Source organism: Aythya ferina (genome assembly GCF_964211825.1).
Source record: "Aythya ferina genome assembly, chromosome: 5".
Taxonomy (NCBI): domain Eukaryota; kingdom Metazoa; phylum Chordata; class Aves; order Anseriformes; family Anatidae; genus Aythya; species Aythya ferina.
The window spans coordinates 37,728,739-37,751,954 of NC_140301.1; the positions used below are offsets into that span (position 1 = coordinate 37,728,739).

General features: G+C 40.6%; 1 protein-coding gene and 1 long non-coding RNA gene across 21 annotated transcripts in view; one reads left to right on the plus strand and one right to left on the minus strand.

Annotated features, from left to right (window-relative positions):
* Positions 1-23,216, minus strand: part of NRXN3 (neurexin 3) — a 979,419-nt gene that overhangs the window by 441,332 nt on the left and 514,871 nt on the right. The gene's annotated exons all lie outside the window — the stretch shown is intronic.
* Positions 1-23,216, plus strand: part of LOC311437756 — a 73,619-nt gene that overhangs the window by 48,775 nt on the left and 1,628 nt on the right. Inside the window, exon 2 of the long non-coding RNA XR_014693683.1 lies at positions 21,108-21,179. This is a non-coding gene — a long non-coding RNA (uncharacterized lncRNA). The remainder of the gene's footprint in view (positions 1-21,107; positions 21,180-23,216) is intronic.

The window sequence follows — 23,216 nt, forward strand, 5'->3', positions numbered from 1 at the left end:
TGCGGCCATTGAAATCTTGCATGAGAGCACTGCAACCTTCTTTTTCATGAATTCAGAATTTTGCCAGGACTTAAACCACTCGCTCAAAATAACAAGGTGAAAAAAATCTAATGGAAGAATCCCCACAGCAGTCACATTTTCCAAAATTAGTAATGAAGTGGTCAATTATTTCAGTGAAAAGTACCGTAATTTTTCACATCAACTGCAGCAGAGAAGCATTAGTTAGCGTTGGGCTCACACACCATGCCATATTCTGTCTTCAGTTTCCTACCAATAGGTGTAAGAAATCAGAGCTCTGGAAAATGGCTTGGGTGTTCCCAAAAGAGGCCAGCTTCCAGTAAGTATCAGTTGGCCTGCTCCCCATAAGCACCTCCGGCTGGTTTGCACAGACACCTCATAAACTGGTATTGAAGTAATGGATAAACTGCTATCAGAAGAGAAGCCAGTACTGCACAGCAGGACTGACAGGAAATAGATGAGTTCATTTTATTTTCTTGTAGAAACAGAAAAAGTCATGTTTTCATGCCTCTCCATAACTTCATGAAGATCTCCTTTTTTAAACAAAGATGATTTTTGACCAAAGAATTTGGATTTAAGACAGCAATGGGGAGTGCTATGCAGCAGGCTGACAGGGAGGTCAGCTGGGGACAGCCAGGCCCGCCGGGAAGGTGCGATGTGCTACCACAGCACCCATGCATGAGGCACATCAAGGCCACGGACACACCGGTGGGACCTAGGAGCCCTCAGCCTGGCTGAGTGCCTGAGGATACTGTGACCACCAGCACCAATGCCCCCTTGTGGGATGTCTGGTGCCAGAAGTGCTTAATGACAGGCTCATTTTTCATAATACAGTCAAGAAGAGGATGAAATCAAATGGCTGAGATACTTTCCACTGGGCCATCCTCTCCTGTATAAACTCTACAAACCATGCAGGCTCTCCTCCACCACTTCCATCTCCTATGGCTCTGCTCAACCTAACTGACACGGGGCCTCAAACAGAATAAAATCAAACAAAGTTTGATGGGAATAGAAATATTATTTTAGGAGAACAAGCAGACCTCTTCCCCAGAGACTAATAGTCTAAATTTGATATCAAGCTATTCATCAAATAGGTCTACAGCAAGATACTTCTCTGCAAGTCTGAAGGAAAATCTTGCTGATATAAATCAAATTGCTGAATCAAAAAGCTGAAATTAAATCTTTAAGTGTTGGTCTAGCATACGTACGAAGTTCTTGTTCAGCCTGCATCTATGGATGTAATGGTCTAAGAACTGAGACATCTCCCTCCTCAATTCCTAAAGCGTCAATTTTAGTAGATTATAGCAGATCTGTCATCTCATCTGCATGGCAATTCCTGAGTAGAAAACGTCCACATGAAAGTAAAGCTGTGATGAGCAGTAATGGTGCAATTTGTGGGAGAGCTTGATTTGGAAGGGATCAAACTCCAAACCAGCGTTGCTCCTGAACCTCAGGGAGACGTCTCCCTCCACCTCACTGGGAAATGAGCAGGAAGAAGCAGAGGCAATCCACTTGGCAGCTTGAAGCACATACAAACCAAACTCATTTCCACATTTAGCTTTTCCCTCAACAGCTTCACAAATGCTTCAAAAGCATCGTAGTAAAGAAAACAAAAACAAAACAAACAAACAAACAAAAAAAAAAAAACACAGATATTTCACAGGTGGCATAACCGAAGCACAACATATCTACAACAGAGAGACAAAAAGGACTCAGAAAAATCAGGCATGGCCTTTTGTCCATTCCCTGACACACCATTTGCTCTACTTTCACCTACGTCCAGGTCCATTTGCTACCTGTATCTCAATCACTTTCCATACAACCTCTTGGGGAAGCTAAAGCCTATTTTCCTACAACATTCCAGTGAAAAGCTAGGTCTTGATTGAGAGAGAGACCATCATCCACCACCAGAGAGACTGAGGATCCTTAGAGACACTACAGAACAGCCCAGAGGTTTCACGCTTTTGCCTGATACCGTCTGAGGTATACTCTGTTAGAATAAATATATTTATTCTGTTATAGAAAAGGACTTTTTCTTACTAATCAACCTGTGCCAGGCCCAAGTTTCATCACCACAATAGCTACCTGCAGCCTGACTAGCAATTTAGCACATGATTACCTATTGCCAGCAAATCCTCAATCTTCACAGTCCAGACAGGCAGTGCTGAAAAATGTTAAAAATATCACTTACTGCACATAGCAAAGGAGGAAGGGAACAGGGGGAAGGAAGCAGGAGAATAAAAGAGAAATATATTGAAGAGCAAATAAAGGGTTAAAAAAAAGTGGAAGGAATAGAGAAATGGAAGAAAAGGAGAACAAGAAAAAGTTGGAACGTGATTGAAGAAACACAAAGTAGCCTCCCACTTCCCAGCTACAATCTAAGCCAGCCCACCCAGGTGCTGCAAAATGTTTGGTGGTAGAAGCCTGCAGTCCAGATGATGGCACATGCACCCCAACATCAGTCCTCCTACTTCACAGTACAGGCAAGGCAGCAGCAGGTCTGCTCTCTCAGTGTTACCACGCTCAGTGGGCTTAGCTCGTGAAGAAGCCGTCTCCTTGCAGTGTCCTGGCTGCTGCTGCCAGAGTATGTGGAAACCATCTCATGGTAAGCAACACTGGGGGTGTGAACTACAGCTTGGTCCTGGTATTCTTTCAGCCCGTTTGCCTCATGGATTCACTTTCCTGACTGTTCTTTCCCTTCAGTTTGTTTTTCTCCCAGCTTTTTCTTTCTGCTCTACTTTCTTTGCCTCCTTCCTCTGCAGTCACAAGTCTCTATTACGAGATTGTCTAAAAGGACTCCTATTTGTTGCAATTATACTAAATGCCTTCTTTTACAGTCTCAGTTTTCTGAAAGTGAAATAGTTTGCACTAATACCGAACCCTAATTCCCTGTTCAGGAAGGAGACCTTAGTTTTGTTGTTGTTGTTGTTGTTGTTGTGTTTTGTTTTTGTTTTTTTTTTCTTTTTTCCCTTTGTAATCTCTCTTTATGGGATCCCTTTACTGCCCTGCAAGTAAGTTTCTCTTATGTTATCTTAATTTTAAGCTGCACACAAACTTTAAACTGAATACATTCAATGCTTTCATAACGTACCTCATTTTCCACATCTTAGGCTTCTTATTGCATTTACACAATGAGAAAGGAGTCAGTCTTGATTACATGTCACTGTGCAGCAGAGTCAGATTTCAGATGAGTTTTAAAGGTATGTGACAAGCATCTGCCCTACCCTCCTGGGTATGGTCCCTGATCCATTCATCAATATGATGTTAGGCATTTCTAACATGCCTCATTTTGAATTAGCTAGGTATTGGCATTCCAGTGTATAGCAGCAGTTCTTAGCTGAAGTACTTAAAGGTAATGCAAATCCTGTAGAAGGGTCATCACAGGACACAGACTGTAATCCGAATGATGCCTGCTATGATACTGCATGGATTAAATTTAGCCCCATCTATGCACACAAGGGATACCACATTTCGATGCTCAGTTCGTCATCAAGATATGAGACCACAACTAAATCGCACTAGCAGCCCATCACTATCAAAAGCAAGGTTGGTAGCAATTAATAACCACAATTTTGGAACCACTTCACTGAGTACACTAAAAGGCACAAACATTAATTATGTGGGTTCACCCCTTCAGAACTGGAATGACCATGTGAAAATTCAGATATCCAGGACAAACCTGCCTTAACGTTCACTACTAACAGTTGTGAAATAAAACATAAAATGTATCCTTTCTCTTTTCCTAAGAAATCGAGAGATGCCCCTTAGCGAGATAAATGCTTTGAAATTCTGGTCATGCAAGTTCACAGCAATAGTGATAAAACAGGGAAGCCAAAACCAAATCGTGACTATCTTAATCTGCTGATGGGCTCAGTACCATCTCCTGCAGACTTGCGGCTCCTTGGACTTGCATGGAACATGCCGATGAGAGGCATTACAATTTTTGGTTCATTGCAGAAGTCATGGCCATTTCTTGCTTTTTACTGTAACACATAAGGTAAATTTTTGGAAAGTCATAATCCCATCCATGCCTTCAAAAAATGCATGCCTGCCATTGCCTGAAGCAAAATCTTCATTAACTGTTGGTAGCAATTCAGACCCTATAATGCACAGCTGAGTGCAACAGGCTCCGTCAAGTTATGGTTGTAGGAACATGCACAACAGTAAGATACTGTAAAACTCATGCCAAACTTCATCAGAACGCCACTCTGTTCTCTGAAACCAGATCACAATGTATTGAAGTATGCTGCTTGAGGAAATTTAAGATATCTCCTACTTCCATGCAAGATTGAAAAACAACTTTTTTCTTTTTTTTTTTTTTTGGTGACAATTCAGCATTTCTGATCTCAGGACTGCATGCACCAGAAGAAAAAACTAATAAATAATGTCTATATAGATTTTTGTACAATTAAGGAATTCCAGCTTTTTTTAGTCAAAGTTTAATTCAATTTTTTTCCTACTGAGACCATGCATCTCCAAGAAATATTTGCTCAGTAGAGTTATATGTTTGCACATTCAGTCTATGACATGAATGAACACGAGCTAAAAGAGGTGAACTGATAATTCAACTGATTATTTTTCCTTTTGGTTAGATTATCAGTTTAAAAACGCCTTTGCAGTAACGGTTTCACTGGTTGACTATTCTATTGTTTATTTGCTTTAGACTGAATTAGAATACAGCAGTTTCATTCTTCTGTATTTTCTTTTGTTGCTCTAATTGAGTTTAACATATTCCAGAAGCACAATGCCACTTCAGTCTCTGACTGCAAAGCTGAGGCTGTAGCTCTATTTTGGCAGCTTAATTGTACGAATACTGGGCAGAAACACTTATTTTGTTTCTCTCCTACCACTTGCTTGGCTTACTTGTTGGGGTAAAAGAAGTTTTCGGGATGGGAATGTGTTGGGAGATTTTCGAACATTTCAACAGAGAAAAGGTTCTCATTAATTTTACTTGGTTGTTATAAAATGCTTCCATTCCATTTGCCTGCCTGTGTTGGGGTCTGTACAAGATACAAATTCATCATCTTATTTTATAAAGCACTTAATAAGTAAACACAACTGATACGAAATTTTCATGCTATCTCTACATCTGTACTTAGTACACTTTTTCCTACTCTCCCTTTTTCCCCATTTGTTGTATTCTTCTTGCTGTTTTCTTCTATTTGACTGTAAATTCCTAAGGGTTTAAGTCATGTCATTATATACATTTACCCATGTATTACACTAGGATCTTGATGCTGAGAGAGGATTTGAAAGCCAACAACAACCAAAAAAAAAGATAACCATATAGTAGTTTGAATTAGAAATTCTTTGTCATTTCTTGCATTGGCTTCTGTCCTCTGGGAGGCAGCTGTGCATGTTTCACTTCAATATGGTTGAAGCAGCAACCAGAATGTTTACCTGCAGATACCTACTCGGACAAAAAGGTCCCCAATAAAAATAGGCTTTCTCATCTGCTTATTAACGATTTTGGCATTAGAAGAAGAAAGACTTTTTCCTTCCTAATTTTCTAGGCAACTCATCATAGCTATCTACATCTGTGGTGATCCCAGCGTATCTGTTGGTTACTTTCCAGAAGGTTACTAGCACTGTACAGACATCCACACTGAGACAAAGAGGGGAAAAAAATCAGATCTGATTTATAGACTTCCCTATTTCAACATACCTAAAAACATTTGCTGTTTCTTTACTTGGCCTCTAGCTTACTCAGCCCTCAATCTACTGTAGAGACCTTTATAACTTCAACCATGAATTTGTGACTGTTCCAAAGATGGCTGGGTGAGGTACGCTCTAGAATTAAGGAAGGCAAAACCAAACCAAATTCACAAGGAGTAGAACTACTACTGAAAACGAAAATAATCCAGCTTCTCACCCCAAAATATAATAGGAGACAAGGGTATGAACACTGTTGTCAGGCGATCTGCAAATCTGATAGGGATTATATAGAAGAGTACATACATGTATATCTCCTTCCTAGTGCAATTTCACACTCCAGGCAAGACAGTTGCTCTGTTCCAAGTACATTCAGTGCTCAAGGTCATGGGTGAAATTGTTCTGCTTCTACTGTCACCTCTGCTTACGGTGAGTCCTGCCAGCATTTCTCCCTGATTTAATTTCAAGACACAAGAGGTTCAAAAACTCTTAAATACTGTGGCTTCCTCCCCCCCACCCCCCCTCTTTTTTTTTTTTTTTTTTTTTTCTTTGCTGAAGCACACTATTTAAAGCACCATGGCACACTGAAAGGCTTGCCCTAGTGACCACCTTTCAAAGCAGGCTGAGCAGAGACCTGGGAGAATGAGCAGCACCAAGTGGAGCAGGACATGCCCCAAGGAGGGCTCCCCTCTGCCGCAGCACAGTAACAGGAGTTTCCCGTGACCTTCAAGTTGCCACTTCAGCTCCCTCCAAAGAGACTTAAGCAGCCTCTCCACTATTAAGATGTTCCTTCATTTGTCAACAGAAAAGCTGCTAAATTGCTACCCTGAGCAAATTTACATAGAAATTACCAATGATACTCTGCAAACAGTGAGGAGAATTACAGCAGAGCCACCCAGCAGAAACACTCCAGGACACACAGCCTACAGTCACTGCTCAGACAAAGAGAAGGAAAATGTTAGGGGAAATGAATGGGACTTGCATAGCTTTTCATACACATGCATTCAGCACTGTGAGCTGTATGGGCTCTGAGTGTAGTAGAGCCTCAAGAACTTTCTCAGGGTAGGAGAAAGATGTCACTAATGTTTCCTGCCTGCCTGCCAAGTATTTCGAAGTTCCCCTTGCCTATCTGTCTTATACAGCTGCATCTTTGTATAAAGCCTGCACAGAGGACAGAAGCCTGCAAGGCAGCAAATCGTTGCCCTATCCAATAGGGGATGCCTAGCTTTTCAGCCTGGCATTCAAACTTCCCTCCTGTCCCTGACCCCTTGCTGCCAGCCCTGCAAGCTCCTGGAGGAGAGCACTCTCCCCAGCCACACGCCTCAGCCCCTCCGTGCCCCCTGAGCCTTCCCAGGGCCCAGCCTTTGTCTCACCCCTGGGCACGCGCCCCTCTAGGTCACCTTACCTGCTCACACTGCGGGCAAAGGAGGTGCCTGATTTGCCTGAAATTGTCGTTTCTTCATTTTGTAATTTCCTTTCTAGGGCTCTTGACGTGATCTCAAGGAGACTTTAGTGGCAAAATTGCAGAGACGTGCAATCGTTCCATAATTGTTTTGTCACGGCCTAGCTGTGGTAGCACGCAGCCTCCAAAGCCCCGTATGACGGCTCAAGCAATCACTGATAAACACCAATCTGCCCCAATTGCTAGCCCTGACCAGCAGCACAGCTGGGAACCTGGACTGTTTCTTTCACTGGCAGCATGTTTCCTGAGCCACCCTGTGTCTTCTACAGCAACCAAAAGGCTTGGCACAGGGTCCTAGGCTTATAAATCTTCAGATAAAAGTCCTGGATACTTAAAAGTGATCATGCCTGAGGAAAATTAACAGTACTGGGCCCTGTCTACCCAAAGAGGACCACTCTAGGAGCCAAACTATAGGATAACAAGGAGCAAATCTACATTTTTTTTCAGTCACGACACTCCAGTAGAGACTGCTGGATCAGGGTTATGGACAAATACAGAAGAGGCCAGCAGCAATAAACTGTCTGGAAAATAGTTTCCCCTGTGTAGGTATACACATACATGCAGGAGCATTTGTGTGTGCACATGCAAGAGAAGAAAAAACAGCCGGGTATTCAGCAGGGCATGGGATACCTCATGCTTATGTGGTCCTGACATGAAATGACTGTAGTGAGCGGAAGAAAAATCCCATTTCGAATAATGATCGAAGCCATCACAGGGGAATGAGTGGCTTCCACTTCTTAAAGCAAACAGCCAGCTAATATTTATTCCATAATATAGACAAAACTCTGCCTTCTGTCAAGGGGAAGGGAATAAATTGTTTTCCCATAATGGTGTTTTCTTTTCAATCAATTTCCCTTCAAGCTTGATTTAAGAGGATGCCATGTCAGAACCTCAGGCGAATGGAAGGAATCTAAGACACTCCCCCACCAAAGGTGAAAATGATGATGCAGGCAAACTCACCGTGTTCAATCTGAACACCAGTGCTGCACACTGGTGTAGTGGCACGTGCCTCTCCCTCCTCCTCAAGTAAAAGGTTTGCAGCAACAGGGACAGTGACAATGAAGATGAAGTTCAGAGCACAGGAAATAATAGGAACAGATAGATGTTGGGGTGCTTAGGGATAGAGGTACAACATCCCAGAGAAACCATTCTTATGGGTTGTTTTGCTACACACACACCTACTTATATGCTGTGTGTATAAATATATTAAACTAAGAGTTCTGTAGGTACTATACCTTATTAATAGAGATGCACATAAGAAGAAGAGTTCTATTTGGAAGAACCCCTGGCATCTCAGAAAAGTTGTGGGGAGACAGAACGAAAAACAAGGCTGCTCCCATGGCACTGCAGGCACTTAATTCACTAACTCTGCAAGTAGCTAAGGAACACCCTAGACTCCGAAATTATTTTGCCTTTTTAAAAACTGTATATTTTCTGGGGTTACAGACAGTCCCTTGTGTTGGAAAAAACACAGTATTTCCTATTTCAGAATGAAATTGATGTTGCAGAAACTTTGCCAGCTACTTCTTTTAAATGCAATCTGCTGGAAAGAGTGTTTCCAGGACGAAGGGAATTTGAAAAGAAAATACTTACTTTTAGATCTCACAAAGATTTTGACAATTTAACCCACATATGATATGAACATTCAGAACAGTTCTGATAGTATCTAAAACAAAACACAGTCTCAAAATATCCATAAGGTTTTAACAGGTGCAGATCTGAAAGACAGAGGAACCCTTATTTTCTCTCTCAAAGTTCATCCCAGGATACACTTGAGAAACTGAACACTTGAGATACTTAACACTTGAGAAAGGGGGGTTGAGATTTAAACAAGACAATTCCATCCTATTTTTTTCCTGACAGATTTCATTTGGACTGTTCCCATCTCCAGACAGGAGCACTTTGAGTGTTCAAGTACAATGATTTCCTCATGGCAGTACAGTAAGTAAACAGCTAGCAAATGATTTGGGTGTTCAATGGACTTTGCAAGCAAAATTCTTAACAACAGTGTTAGTTAAGCAAAAGCTAATGAACGCTTACTACAATGACATTCCCATTTCCTGGCCCTAATTCTCTCATCAGTTATCTGCAGACACAACATACGCGCAACCAGCATTAGCATCGCACCCTTTCAGAACCAGAAGCACAAAGGATGCCACGTTCACTGACAACAGCCCCAGAAATAGAACTGTTGACTAAATCGGGGAAAGGGGCTGCAAGGGAGGACCAAGCTAACAACCAGCACAGCCAGACTGGGACTAGCAGTGAGAACTCGCTCGTGGTGCCAAGTGCTTATGCATGCGCATGCATATCTGCATACGCACCTGCACCAGGAGAGCTTTGTGGGAATCTTTTCATGATTAAGATTTTCTCCACAAATGTAGGCCAAGATTTTCAAAAATAGATGTCCAAAGTTAGGCTTTCCAAAATCCATATTTAAGCATCCACAGAAATGGCCTCATTCTCAGAATTGCTGAAATTGCCAAGAGCTGTACAATGTTCAGAACTTGAAAATCAGGCCACATCTTTAGGTGCTTGAAAACAGACTCAAGAGCCTAAGTTTAGGCATCTATATTCTTGACTGTAAAATATTATTACCCCCGCAAGAACTGCTATAATCCATCATAAATATATGACGTTGTTATAAAAAAAAAAAAAAAAAGAAAAAAAAAAGTACTGTGCTAATTGTCTCAGATTTGCAGTTGCAGCTGAAAAATGCACTGCCCAGCTCAAAGCAGGATCAGAAAAGCTGCTACTGCCCTTCTTCACCAAATTCCTGATGTTATTTTTGGCAGCAAATTATTAAGACTACCAAAAGAACCAGCAAACCACCATGGCTGCTGGTCTGGCCCGTGTTCCCTTTATCTACTCTCAGCCTCCAGAAGAGAAAGGATGGCATCAATGTAAGGTTGCACTAGTCAAAGTAAGAGCTCCCTCTCTACCAAAGTACTCCTCCATGACCGCCTATTTCAGTGTTTAAATCTATGTAACACAAGGGTAATAGGCTCCGTACTTTATCAATGCCAACCAGATTTACTAAACATGAGAAAAAAGTATATCTGTTTTCTTAAACATTACCAAGTAGAGTTCAGTAAAGTCTTTTGAAATTCATGTAGGATCCTTCAGCTTAGGGAAGTTAAAGGGAAATGTATGCACACAACCGTTTGGTATGCTGGAGTCTCAGTAGGGAAACAGTTTCTCCCTTTGCTAGATATAGTAGAAACAGAATAAAATGATAGCCCAATATTTAAAGAGAAAAAAAAAAAAAAAAAAAAAACATATCAAAGAAAGGTTCATCACTGAAACTGCAACATATAGAATATATATATATTTTTATGGCATTGATAAAACTTCTCTGCTTCCTCTGTATTCAAAATCATGACGTTATCTCCATGACATGCTCTGTTACAAAATTCTTGGTATGAAACAGGGCCTTCAGGGGACTTCTCCTTTGCATTTTTCAGCAGCTTTTAAAAGTAATTGCTACATCCTGTAGCTTTGGCATTTACAAACCACTAAAGACAACACATTCTACACACTGCACCTGTACACAACTATACTATCCCACACAGCTGGAAAGCGCTCTCTGATGAATGGGCATACTAGAATCACATGAAATTATCCTGAATGAGAGGTCATTCATCATATCTGGCAACATCTTACTAAAACCGCAATGAAAGCAACCCTATCTCTATAGCTTCTTTCATCCAAATGGTTTTTTATGCTTTCCCAATGGTTAGCTTTTTAATATATGCTGTCAGCACACCTGCAAAGGGTCAGACTCTTGGATGTCCCGAAATGGTGGTATTCCATTAATAATAGAGCAAGTTAACATTACCTTAAACAAGTAGAATTCTGATCACAAATTCCTTTCCTTAAAAATAAATTATAACCAATTCCAGGAGAGGTTCAACCACTGTTTAATGGCACACAAACAGCACCATCCAAGTCTTTACAGCATGAAATAAAGAACACATGCTTGTAAAGACACAGAAAGGGTTAACAAGCAAAGGAAACAAAACTGTCCAAGACATTTAAATGCACTTTCAACACTATCTCCAGGAGAACAATACACCTACCCGATCACCCATGAGCATAGCTTAGCTTCACCTGACATCTTAGCTTCATGGAACATCCAGACACAACTGGGAGCCATACGTGGATTGTAGTCAACCTCTCTGTCTCACCAAACCTATCTGGTGAGTCCCTGTTTCCTCTGGGAGCTACCCCCTTAAGTCACTAGTGTTTCAACAAGGCTATGCTTGCTGCAGCATGTGGCAACATGCTTCTTGAATCCAAAGCACGGCTTGCTTACTCGCTGCTTCAACTATTTCCTGGAAGCTGAAGAGCTGCTAGGATGTTAAGATTATTTGTTCAAGCACAGGGCCAGATATATGGCTTCCAGACCACCTTGTTTACTCACCAATCTGGCCAAATGTAAAACAATTATAAGACAGTTTGATGCAGATTTACCCTTAGGTAACAAGAGTCAAAAACACTATAGTCCAAATGTAGCATCATCCAGCTCTTGCGAGCAAAAATTCTTTTCCATCTGCTACCTAGCCCAATGACTCATGAACTAGAAATAAATTCGCAAGGTATAATAAATGGCAAGCTAAACAGGCTCTAAACTCACTTTTTTGTCCAGTAAGTTCCCTCTTCGCATGTGTTGCTACAGTTCTCTTTTCCCAAATGATTTAATCAGGAAGAAGAGCAGATCGGAAGGATCCTGCCAGGAAATATCTGAATGAGCTGAAAGTGGTGTTATTAGACACACACACACATACATACACACACACATAAACAAAAAAAAAAAAAAAACAGGACAAGGCACAGCATTAATGCTAACTATCTGTTAAAGAGGTATGAACAGAAGAAGAAAAAAAGGGAAAAGTAAGATATTGGAGTCTGGTAAGAGCTGGACAGGAATCACGGAATGCACCTGGGCAGAAATGGAAGGAAGAAGCACTTCTGCAGCACCTTGGCTGACAAGTGATTTGAGTATGAAACACAAAATAACTGGCAGCTCAGAAAGAAACGGGAATAGAGCAAGACGGGCACAAAACCAGAAACAGTTACAGGTTGGTACCTCAGCAGCCAGTTGAATGAACAGCACTCAAGGAAACCCAAAGCAAGATGGTCATGCAGTCAGTGCAAGAGAAAGCAAGAAGTGTGAACTAAGCTTTTAACTTTTTAGTTAGTAAAGCCAGATGTACTAGTGGCTATGCCAAAACAAGAACCGGATAAGTCACAGGTGCCCAGTTAAATTCTTCCTCTCATGGAGCTCAGACCCAGTAAGGGGCCAAAGGAAAGAAAGCACATACAGCTACAGAGTCTGCTGCAGGTCTCCTACCCATCGCTGAAATAGGATTCACACACTATGGCTTGTAACATTGAAGGAAAAAGCTGCCTGTGAAGTTTGGTGGTTCTGAATGGCACAGATTCCTAGGATGCAGCCTGTTCAAACAGAAATGCCAGCTCCAGGTGTTTCATAGCAAGTGTGCATACTCAAAAACCTGGACCCAATTTGGCAGAGTTCCACTCGGAAGAAACTCTCGTGAAAGCTGCATGGGAACCACAAGCAAAGAAGCAGTAGGCGCAACATGGACAACAGCAAACCATTAGGCTTAGATTCATCTGCCATATATATTTCCACCTTTATATTTTAATAAACTGTTTTCCTCACTAGGAAATGCATTCTCAGGTCCCTAAGGACTACACCATCAGCTTTAAACCTCGTGTTTACAAAGCTCATTTTCGCCTTTCATTAGCTCTTATCTTTCCCTCAGTGCTGCTGTAGGTATCTCTGCTGCTAAGAGAGCCAGAGGCTTGCAGCGGTCTCAGTCACGGTGGATTTGCGCTCTTCACCACAACCCTGTTAATCACAATCCTGATAAACACTGCCCCTCCTGCTGCACCCTCACAGTGCTGACTCCCTCTTCACAAACAGTTACAGTAGAAATACGTATTATTTACTCCATTATTTAGTAATTACACTATTAAAAAAAAAAAAAAAGATCAGAAAGACCTTTTTGCTATTATCAGTTTCAGCAAATTCCATCAAAAAAGCACAGACAATTGTTAGCAGATCAATGATAGTGAGTATTGAAAACAAGTTGGAAATTTTGGTTAAGCTTTGGTTGGAACATGGTTCGCTAGCATCTGATGTTCAACTCTGTCTCCTGGCCCAAGCCACAGACAAGGCACAGCTCCTGAGAAATACGCAGGAGAAGAGAAGAATGAACAGATATTTTGGCCACTAGCTGCATTACAAATAATGTGCTTTGGAGTTGCTGGTAACAGATGCTTCAGTACAAGAATACTTCTAGTAGTTAGTTACTGAATATCTGGCCTAAATACATATGTATTCCTTTCTTACATAATGGCTTGTTTATGTTCTAAAGTCTATTATATTCCAGAGTTATTATTTCTTCTAATTTTATTTTTTTAAACCACCTTTCATTATTGAGAGATTGTTTATTAATTACATACAGCGTTCCATACAGAAGTTCTAACAGAAGACTTTTAACCTCCACAACACTGCACAGCAGTAAGTTCCAGAGGCTGGTTATGTACAGATGAACAGAAGATTTCCTTCGGTTTCAATATGCAGCTTCTTTGGAAATCTCCTGGAAATGTGCACTAATTTGCTGTATTGTAGTGTTGTGTTAGACAACATGTTGTCTTCTTGCATTTGTGAAAGACATGCAATTAATAATAAAAAAACACATGTTATGGAGGTAGTAGAAATAAGAGTAAATCCACTGGCTCTTAAAGAAGCCCAGAGCACCTTGCAGCTTGAATCCAGTGCTGTGATTTCAGTATTCAATTAGAGAGAGCTGTGTTCAATAACAAAGTGTGTTTCATTCCAGATTAACATCACTTACTATTAAAAATCTCTTGCCTTCTTGAACTTAATCCCAGCTTGAAGGACTAAAGATAAAACTTGGAGACGGGCTTTCATTGTTGGGTGTCTGAGCTCTCTAATTAGACGCTGCACTCCATAAAACATGCGCTGCAGAAAGGCAGCAGAGGGACTGGCAGATTGAGGTAGATTGAAAATGTCTTAATCCTTCTGACCTTTACCACAATTTTCTTTCCCCAACAGAATACACAGCTGACCTTTTCTACCCACTGACAGCACAGCTTATGGCACTTTTCCATTAACCAAAGTTCTCTAAGTTTGCTGCAGATACTGCTGGTAACCCAGCTCAGTTCTGCAAGGATATTATAAGACATAATTCGCTCAAATCTTAACTGCTAGCTGGTAACCATTCCAGAAATTCACAACGGCTATGGCTGCATAACTGCCAGCATTCCAGATGTGCACAGAGGCAAAATACCTGCAAGGCAGCCAAACATTACAGATGCACCCAGCAGAAACAGGACCAAAGTGTTGCGAGATGCGCCAAACATATTCATCTAGGTCACAAACTCCGCTGCGCTGAGGAATGCCTCAATAATTTGGCTCCCTACCCAGCACACAGGAGACCTTCCACTGCCATGACACTGGGAAAGTCACTAGGCCCCCTGTGGCTCCACTCTACCTGTGAAATTAGGGTGGATTGCATTTCCTTACTCAGAGCATTATGAAACCCTTGAAGACAGTGAATCATTTCCAGCTACTCTGGTAACAGGGTCCAGATGGAGAAATTTGCAGAATATTTTAGGTGCACGGTTTATCATTTAAATATGGTAAGACAACAAAATACGGTGGGATATGGTATAAAGGTTTTATTGGTATGCGTTGGATATGGGTATTATTCATGACTAGAAAAGCCCAGAGTGATTCATGCACGTCATATCAACTGACTACTAGCAAAAGCTTTATACCCAACTGTGCCATCCTGGTCTCTGTAAATTTCACACTTTTATTAAGAAAACCAAATGTTTGTGATACTTTTATATTATTTTTTCCACATCTTTTTAATTGAACCTATTTTTATATAGCTCCAGCTGTAAAGCCAGACTCTCTCTCTAACCATGTGTCCAACTACAAAGCTCACTAAGGGAGAGAAAACAAAAAATAAAGTAATATTTCTATTCCAAAAATAACCCCAACTCCTATGCTTGCTTTCTCTCTCTCTCTCTTTTTAAAATTAGATTCAATACAGACAGCTAAAGCCAAGAATCTTTTGAGTGCTTATCATATGTCCTGTTAGAGAGCACCAGAAATGGAGCAGTTGGATGCTTCAGATCTACATAGGTAGGTGTGCCTCTATGGTCAGCAAAGAAGATGTCAGGGTCTCCTAAGGAGTCAAGCGCTATAAGAATCTACAGTAAAAGAAAAGTTTTATTCTAGAAATCCAGGCAGCAGTCACAGAGATGGAGGGGGTACAATATCTGCAATTTGGAAATACTTTCCCACTCAGACTTGGCTTGGGATTTCCTGGGGGGAAAAGGGCTCCAGACGGGAACCCCAGGGGATCCCACCTGCTGCAGGTTTTTACAGGGAAAGGAACACTCAGAGAAATGGACAAATACCCAGACACAGAGGTGAAAAAAACAAGTACAGAGAAGGCAACAGGAATATTTAGAAGAACTGGAATGCAAACTAAGCATTCTTAAATGCATGATCACTGAAGAAACTATTTTGAAAGCAGAAGTGGAGCTAAGGAGATTTGAAGAGGGAACTTCAACCACCAGTAGAGACCTTCTTGAGGAATGGCTTCAGAACAGCCAGCAGTCCTAAATGCAGCACTCAAAAACAATCACAATAAATAAATAAATAAATGATGTCCAATATACGTGATCTGGCATAAGTTCAGTGCAAGAATCGTGGTCTTCTCAAATCCTCACTGCGTAAAGTTAGTCTTTCTTTTGCTGTACTTTGCATTTGTATTTTGCTGCTTAGTGAAGCAGCCATAATGTTTTGTGCTGTGATGACAGAGAAAATACTGTTCATAAGGTTTTGCAAGAGGCTTCCACAAAGAATAAAGCAAGTGCACTCACCAAGCATGGCACTGCAGCAAAGTGCTATTCCAGATTTTAAGGCAACCAGAACTACTACATATTTTATGTTCATTTAATTTAGAATTCTACTGAGCCTTTTAAATAGTTTATTCTTCATTTAAATGAATTTACAATATGGGTTATCATTAAAAATTTTCCCTTGGTTCAGACAGAATGACTCATTGTGAATGAACAATGTGACTTACGATCAAAATACAAAACAAAATACTGTGTAAAATATATTACATATATGTTATAAATACAATTGTATGTTGCACCCAGAGACCACTACTATATTTATTACTAATTTTTCCTTTTTATTTTTTTCTCCACTTATTGCTCATACAAAGAAGCTATTTGAAAGAAAATTCCTGTAGGTAGAATCCATAATTTTGTCAGAAAGGAGTAAGGTTTAGAAATCTTACACTAAAGCCTGATTTCTCCATAGAACTCCAAATTTATTTTTTCCTCAATATACAAAAGCTTGGGAAATCATCTAAAGGACTGATCATTCGTTTTTACTTAGCTAGTAGATTTTGCTCTGACATCTCCTCCTTTGGTTTTCATCAGATTCCCTACCAAATACTGAAAGCCACGTTGGACAATGCTAAGCAGCAGTAGACACCAAGGAAATCTGTGATAATCTTTGATTTAGGAAAAGAGTTTCAAATTTTAATATGAAGATCCTCTGTACAAATGCTGACTAAGAAGAGAAATAAAAATCTAAGAGATGCATAGGAAAGAGGGAAAAACCTAAGTAGGAAGATCAAATGCAAATTACAAGCAGGAAAAAATGTAATGAAGAGCATGCAAATCTTCCAGAAAGTAAGTAGATGCCATGGAATTATTATTACTCCCTATAATATTTGTTATAGAAACTCAAGATTGGATCCCAAATACAAAGTAAGTCTAATTTCTCAGAGGGTAAGAATCACATCACTAAGGACACTTAAAAGAATGTAAAAAGGAATTGAAAACAAACCTGTAGTGGGCCAACAGATACCCAGAGCAGCATAAAATAAGTTCTCAGCTTCCAAAATCTGTAGTTGCAGCAGAAGACTACACATGCATGGAGGAAAAAGGGTACTGCATTAGAGGGTCTTACATCTCCACAGAAGGTAGTATTATAGAGGTATGAACTTCCATTATGAAAGCATACATTCAGGAAGGTAAGATAAAGCTTACAAACACACTGCTGACAACAAACACACTGAAACTTTGCCAGCAAATGCAGAGATGAGGTGACTTTGCTGAGCCAAGGTCACAGATTCAGGTTAAGATACATTTTGTTTTTCTTTGACAGTCATCTGAATATATTACCAAAATCTGAAGCATCACTAAATCATCTTCGCTGTTCTGCATTCTTTACCCATTTTTCCACTTTTCCACTGTTTCTGGAATACTCTTCAGTAACACAATGGCAAGATGCTCCCTCAGCCTCTCTTTCCAAGATTTTGTCTTCAACGCCCAGCTCTGGATTTGTCACAGCCAATTCTGTTATCTACTGGCAGAAACCCTGACACTTTGGGCTCACTGCATCATGGACAGAAGGTCCTTTCCAGTGTCTCCTGTTGACATGAATTGATAGAACGGTTTGGGTTGGAACGGACCTTAAAGACCATCTAATTCCAACCCTCCTGCCATGGCAGGTAGAGCTCCCACTACATCAGGTTGCTCAAAGTGCCAACCAACCTTGTCTTAAACATCTCCAGGGATAGGGCATCCATAGCTTCTCTGGGCAGCCTATTCCAGTGCCTCACCACCCTCTAAGTAAAGGATTTCTTCCTAATGTTCAACCTAAATCTACCCTCTTTCAGTCTAAAGCCGCTACCCCTTGTCCTATCACTACACACCCTTGTAAAAACCTGCTCCCCAGCTTTCTTGTAGGCTTCCTTTAGGGACTGGAAGGCCACTATAAAGTCTTCCTGGTGCCTTCTCTCCTCCAAGCTGAACAACCCCAACTCCATCAGCCTGTCTTCATAGGAGAGGTGCTCTAGCTCTTTGATCATCTTTTTGTCCCTCCTCCGGACTTGTTCTAATACTTCTGTGTTCTTCTTGTGCTGGGAACCCAGAGCTGAAGGCAGGGCTCCAGGTGGAGTCTCACCAGAGCAGAGCAAAGGAGGAGAATCACCTCTCTTGCCCTGATGGCCACTCTGCTTTTGATGCAGCCCAGGCATTCGGTGGCTTTCTGGGCTGCAGGTGCACATTGCCAGCTCATGCTGAGCTTCTCATCAACCAATACACCCAGGTCCTTCTCCTCAGGGCTGCTCTCAATCCATTCTCTGCCCATCTGAATTGCCCCAACCCAGATGCAGGACAATGCACTTGGCCTTGTTGAACCTCATGAGGTTCACACAGGCCCACCTCTCAAGCCTGTCCAGGTCCCTCTGGATGGCATCCCTTCCCTCCAGAGTGCTGACTGCACCACACAGCTTGGGGTCACTGGCGAACTTGCTGAGGGTGCACTGAATCCCCTCTTCCAGTCAGTGGGAACTTCACTTGAAAACTCTTATTTCCCCGGTGATCTTTCCTTAGCAGACATAAAATAATTGACCTTAACACCCCTCATTAGAGGTGAGAGAGATTGCCAGGTTAAGCACACCATTCTTTTCCCTGAAACCTCCGTGTCACTTCAGTGTCTGTCCCTGGGAGGAGTCTTAAAATAAAGTAAAGCTGCCACTGTGAGAAGCTGGACAACTATATATATATATTTTGCAGAATATTTAGTTACAGATGACAGAAGTTTGCAAACATCTCCCACTTCCTCAGCAGTTTGGACATGCATCGAAGTCATGCTCTTAAAATAAAATCAAGAAAAAATATTATGATCTTTCCTTGGTTTTGCATCGAATGCCAACTTTACATCCCACAGAACTGTAACAACTGCAGCTTCCCCTATACAGATGCTCAGAAAACAGACACTTCAGGTAACATCAACCTGAGATATCTCCTCCATATTTCTCCTGATATTTCTCCTCCATCTTTTAAAGGGTTTGTTTGTACATGTTTGAGTGAAAAGAGAGCTAACAGGAAGGGAAGGTTCCCAAGAAAATGAGAGTTTTCAGCGCCACTGAGTGTCACCAAATACCTTGTTGCTTCTGTTGGCATTATGAAAAGCAATGCTTACACCCTTATCTGCCATATTTGCTTTATAGGGTGTCCCACATACAGGCATTCCTTTGCCACAGGGTGGCACAGGAGATCTGGGGGTCTCTCTTTGCAGAACTAATTAGGTTAAAGATTCCTATTTCATTCCAGTATCTCTATCAAATGCTTGCACGTGCAGACACCAAAGCTCTTAATTGCCCTCATCTTTGCTCTGTATTTCTGTATTTCCATCCAACAGAGACAAACACTCAACACTCTAGGAAAAAAAAAAAAAAAGAACACACATGGGAAAATTGCTACTTAGACCAAGCTAAACATTCAAAATGGAGTGTTTTTTTTTTCTTTTTTTTTTTTTTTTCTTCTGTTTTCGCAGCATTAGTTAGAAATCAGTCGGCTGCTTGTTTGGCATTCAGGGCCAAAGCTAAGCACCAATCTCTCCCTCAATTTACATTAGTCTTGAGAACACAAACAATAAGCAAGCTGGGGCTTAATTAGCCTGCATGTGGGGTCAGTCTGGTGGAACAAAACAGGATGGTCATTTTTGGAGCCATCCCAGTTTGAAAGAGGAACTACAGAGGAAGATTATGAGCAACAGAGAACTAGGGACCTGCACAGATACCTCACGGAAAGCATTTCGCAGATAGTGACTCCCTAGTGGCTTCTTTACTCCAGCTGATTATAAGATACTACTGCCCAAGTACTGGCACTGAGCTGCTGCTCCCAACCAGCCTTTGGCAGAGCTGCAGAGGTGCATCTGGGCTGAGCACAAAAGCCTGGGCTTCCCATCCAGGAATGTACAAACGTCACTGCTCCTAGAAGGACTCACTTCAAATAAAACGTGTACTACACAACACAAAAAAGGAACTTACTCGAGACTGAAAAGCCACCTCCACAGCTCTAAACCCTTTCTGTAACTATTTTTGAACAACACATAATATCTTCTGCTAAACCTGAAGTGTATGAAAAGACTTCACCATTACAGACGAAAGTGAGCCTTCTTTAACTGTCTCCAGTACGTGGAAGTGAACAGTTGCAGATATGACAATACTCCACCAAACAGGGAGTCAAGAAGAAACACACGCTAGAGGAAACACAGTGCTGTGATATCTTCTTTATCCAGCCACACTTTTCCTTTCCTACCTCATACCACAGACATTCTGGGGCACATTTCATATTCTCTTTGTTAGTCAATATCTTAACAGCCTTCTTTCATTTCCCTGGCATCCACAGCACTGAAGAGCAGGAATAATGATAACCCATTAACCTGAGAGATACTCGGATATAAAGGTGATAGGCTGATAGAAAATACTAAGGAAGGACTGGATTAGTGTCATACATCTATCTTTGGGCCATTCAGAAGAGGAATATGCAATTATTCCAGGGAAATTTAATAAGCTTTTGAAAATTTTTACCTTGGCTACCCATTCCCCAAGAAACAAAACAATGAACAGAGACATCTGAACAGCAGACAAGCGAATGGTTAAAATCCTGCTTGTGATCTGCTGCAGACGCCTTCCCTGGGAATGTTTGAGCATAATAGTTCTGTGTAGGAAGAAGGGAACTGTTGATATTTTAGTCACCTCCATGTATTCCCATTTGTTGGTGTTTTGTTTTTTAATTATTTTTATTATAACCATTAAAAATAATATTCACATATATTGTCATCATCTTCAGTGTCTCTCAGCACGTGTGTGGGTTGAAGATGAGCACCATGGACAGTAGGCAGGGTCTTTTTTGGTACTGTTGGGGGTGTATATTAAAACTTTAGAAGTTATTCTGATTAATTCACATCAAGTCAGCTTCATTTTCCGAAGTGCTTAATTATTCCAGCTGCTAAGATTCCCAAAAGGGAGTCAATTATGCTCTTGATCTTCAGGATTAATGTCTTTTTTTTTTTTTTTTTTTTTTGAACTAGATTGAGACCCACCAACACAAAACGTGGCCAGGACTTCTTCATTACCTGGTTGTCAGAGCAATAATCAGAAAGGTAATTTCATAATAAGACTGTCTCTCACTTCCTGAGCAGCTCTTTCCTTTTAGGTTACATAATTTTCATTCTACCAATATGCAACCTAAGTTCTTTTGGGCACCTTCTAAATCCTCCAGCTTTGGATGTAAGTATTGAAGAAATTCCTTCATAAAAGCTTTGTCCATTGGCATAACACCAGGGAGCAGGAGAGGTGGAAGACTTTTGCTTCCCAATTAGTTTTATCTGGGATGTTCAAGGAAAATCTTCCTTTCTTACAGGCTCATTTTTTCTCACGAACTTCTGCCTAGGAAAGCAGCACCATGCTTTATGGAGCAGTCATGGCTCCTCCTTCACAATTATCCTTCTCTAACTATACCATCCACTTCATTATTCTGCTAATGCTTTTAATTTTTCTAGGCTTTGCGTCCACTTTAAATGCAATAACCCAATTACGTTTCTCTCCTCCGGATGTTGAGAGGTGGTCATTTCAATCACTGCAAGAGTTTTCTGAACACATGGAGAATTAAAATAGGTCAGATATCTCTACATTTTCTACTCTACTATAAAGAACGAGTGTGTCCATTCACATAATAACCCTTAATATGAGTATACCACATTTAATTGTATATTTCATTCACACAAAAATGCATATCCAATCTAATTGAAACTACTCTGAACAAGAATTACATTCAGAATACTCCAGCCAAAACAATGTTAAGTACAATCTGAAAAAGGTTACGTGCATAGTGTTTCAAAAGACAGTCTTTACATTTTCATCTAAAAGTGAAACTCTCAATTTCAAGTTTGTCTAATTTTTAACTTAGTAAAAGTAACAACTAAATATTTCCTATACCACATATAGAAATACACTGAAGTATATTTTAATGATATAAGGGAAAGAAAATGAACAATGCTTGATTCCTTCCAACCCTCTGTTTTCTATCAATAAATTATTATTTTTTTTCAATTCCATCCTACAAGTAACAATTAAAAAAGCTTTCCAGATTTCTACTCATCTACTGAATCATTACAGCTACACCCATTCCACTTAGCTGTACTACCTTTGATGCCTGAAATATCATTCTCCATCTACGTTTTGCTTTCAAATATCTTGAAGTGCCAGTCCAATATTACTTACACCACTCAGCTGACTGGGAACTGACAGAGAGGCAGCGTGAATTACTGGTGGTCATGCAGAAGGGTTTAAAACCCATCTCTGCTGACTTACATCATGCTAACTGCTATACACCTTCCTCTATTTATTATGCTAAAGTGTCACGTGGAAATGAATGTTCATACTATTGAGAATGCCAATATGTTTATATATGACTTACTCCTCAAGCAGAGCTCTGATCTGACTTTCAAAAACTGCTCTAACCGATCTGTAGTAACTTGGACCCACTCAGATATGGGACCTCACACAATCAGTCCTGTCAACATACCAGTAGCACTTGCTACTACTAAAGAAAAGTCTATTTTTTTCTAAATGAAAATTAGCATTCTGAACTATCACTGTGGTTTTATTAAGCACAGGATAGGCATTAGGCAGAAAGAGACCAACACATTCATTTTCTCCTATAATCAAGGGCTTAAGTGAACCTTGCTCTGCAGAGGTGAGAGGCTTCCAGACACTGAAATAATCCAGGATGGTAGCTTTTGTCAATTTAATTATTTTTTAGTGAGATTGGCACTCACAAAAACACCTCAGATTGACAGCCCTAGAGATGATGTCCTGTGTTATCTATGGAACAGATAGAGTCCAAGCAGCAGCAGTGCTCTGTCTGATTTATTTTCATTTCAGTCTTAAGCATGTCCTTCAATTTTTAATTGACTATAGAGACATCTCTCCCCACTAGCACCATCTTCATTTTTCTCTAGAATATAACAAAGGTAGTTCTTTCAGCCATATAGATTTTAGTTCTAAACCTGAATAATTCTCCCTAAATACCAATTGTAACTTCATAGATACTTCTTATTATTGTGATTGCCAAAAAAAAATCTACAGGTTACTTAATCAGTGACCTAGCTTTTAAATATGGAAATTAACTTCCATGT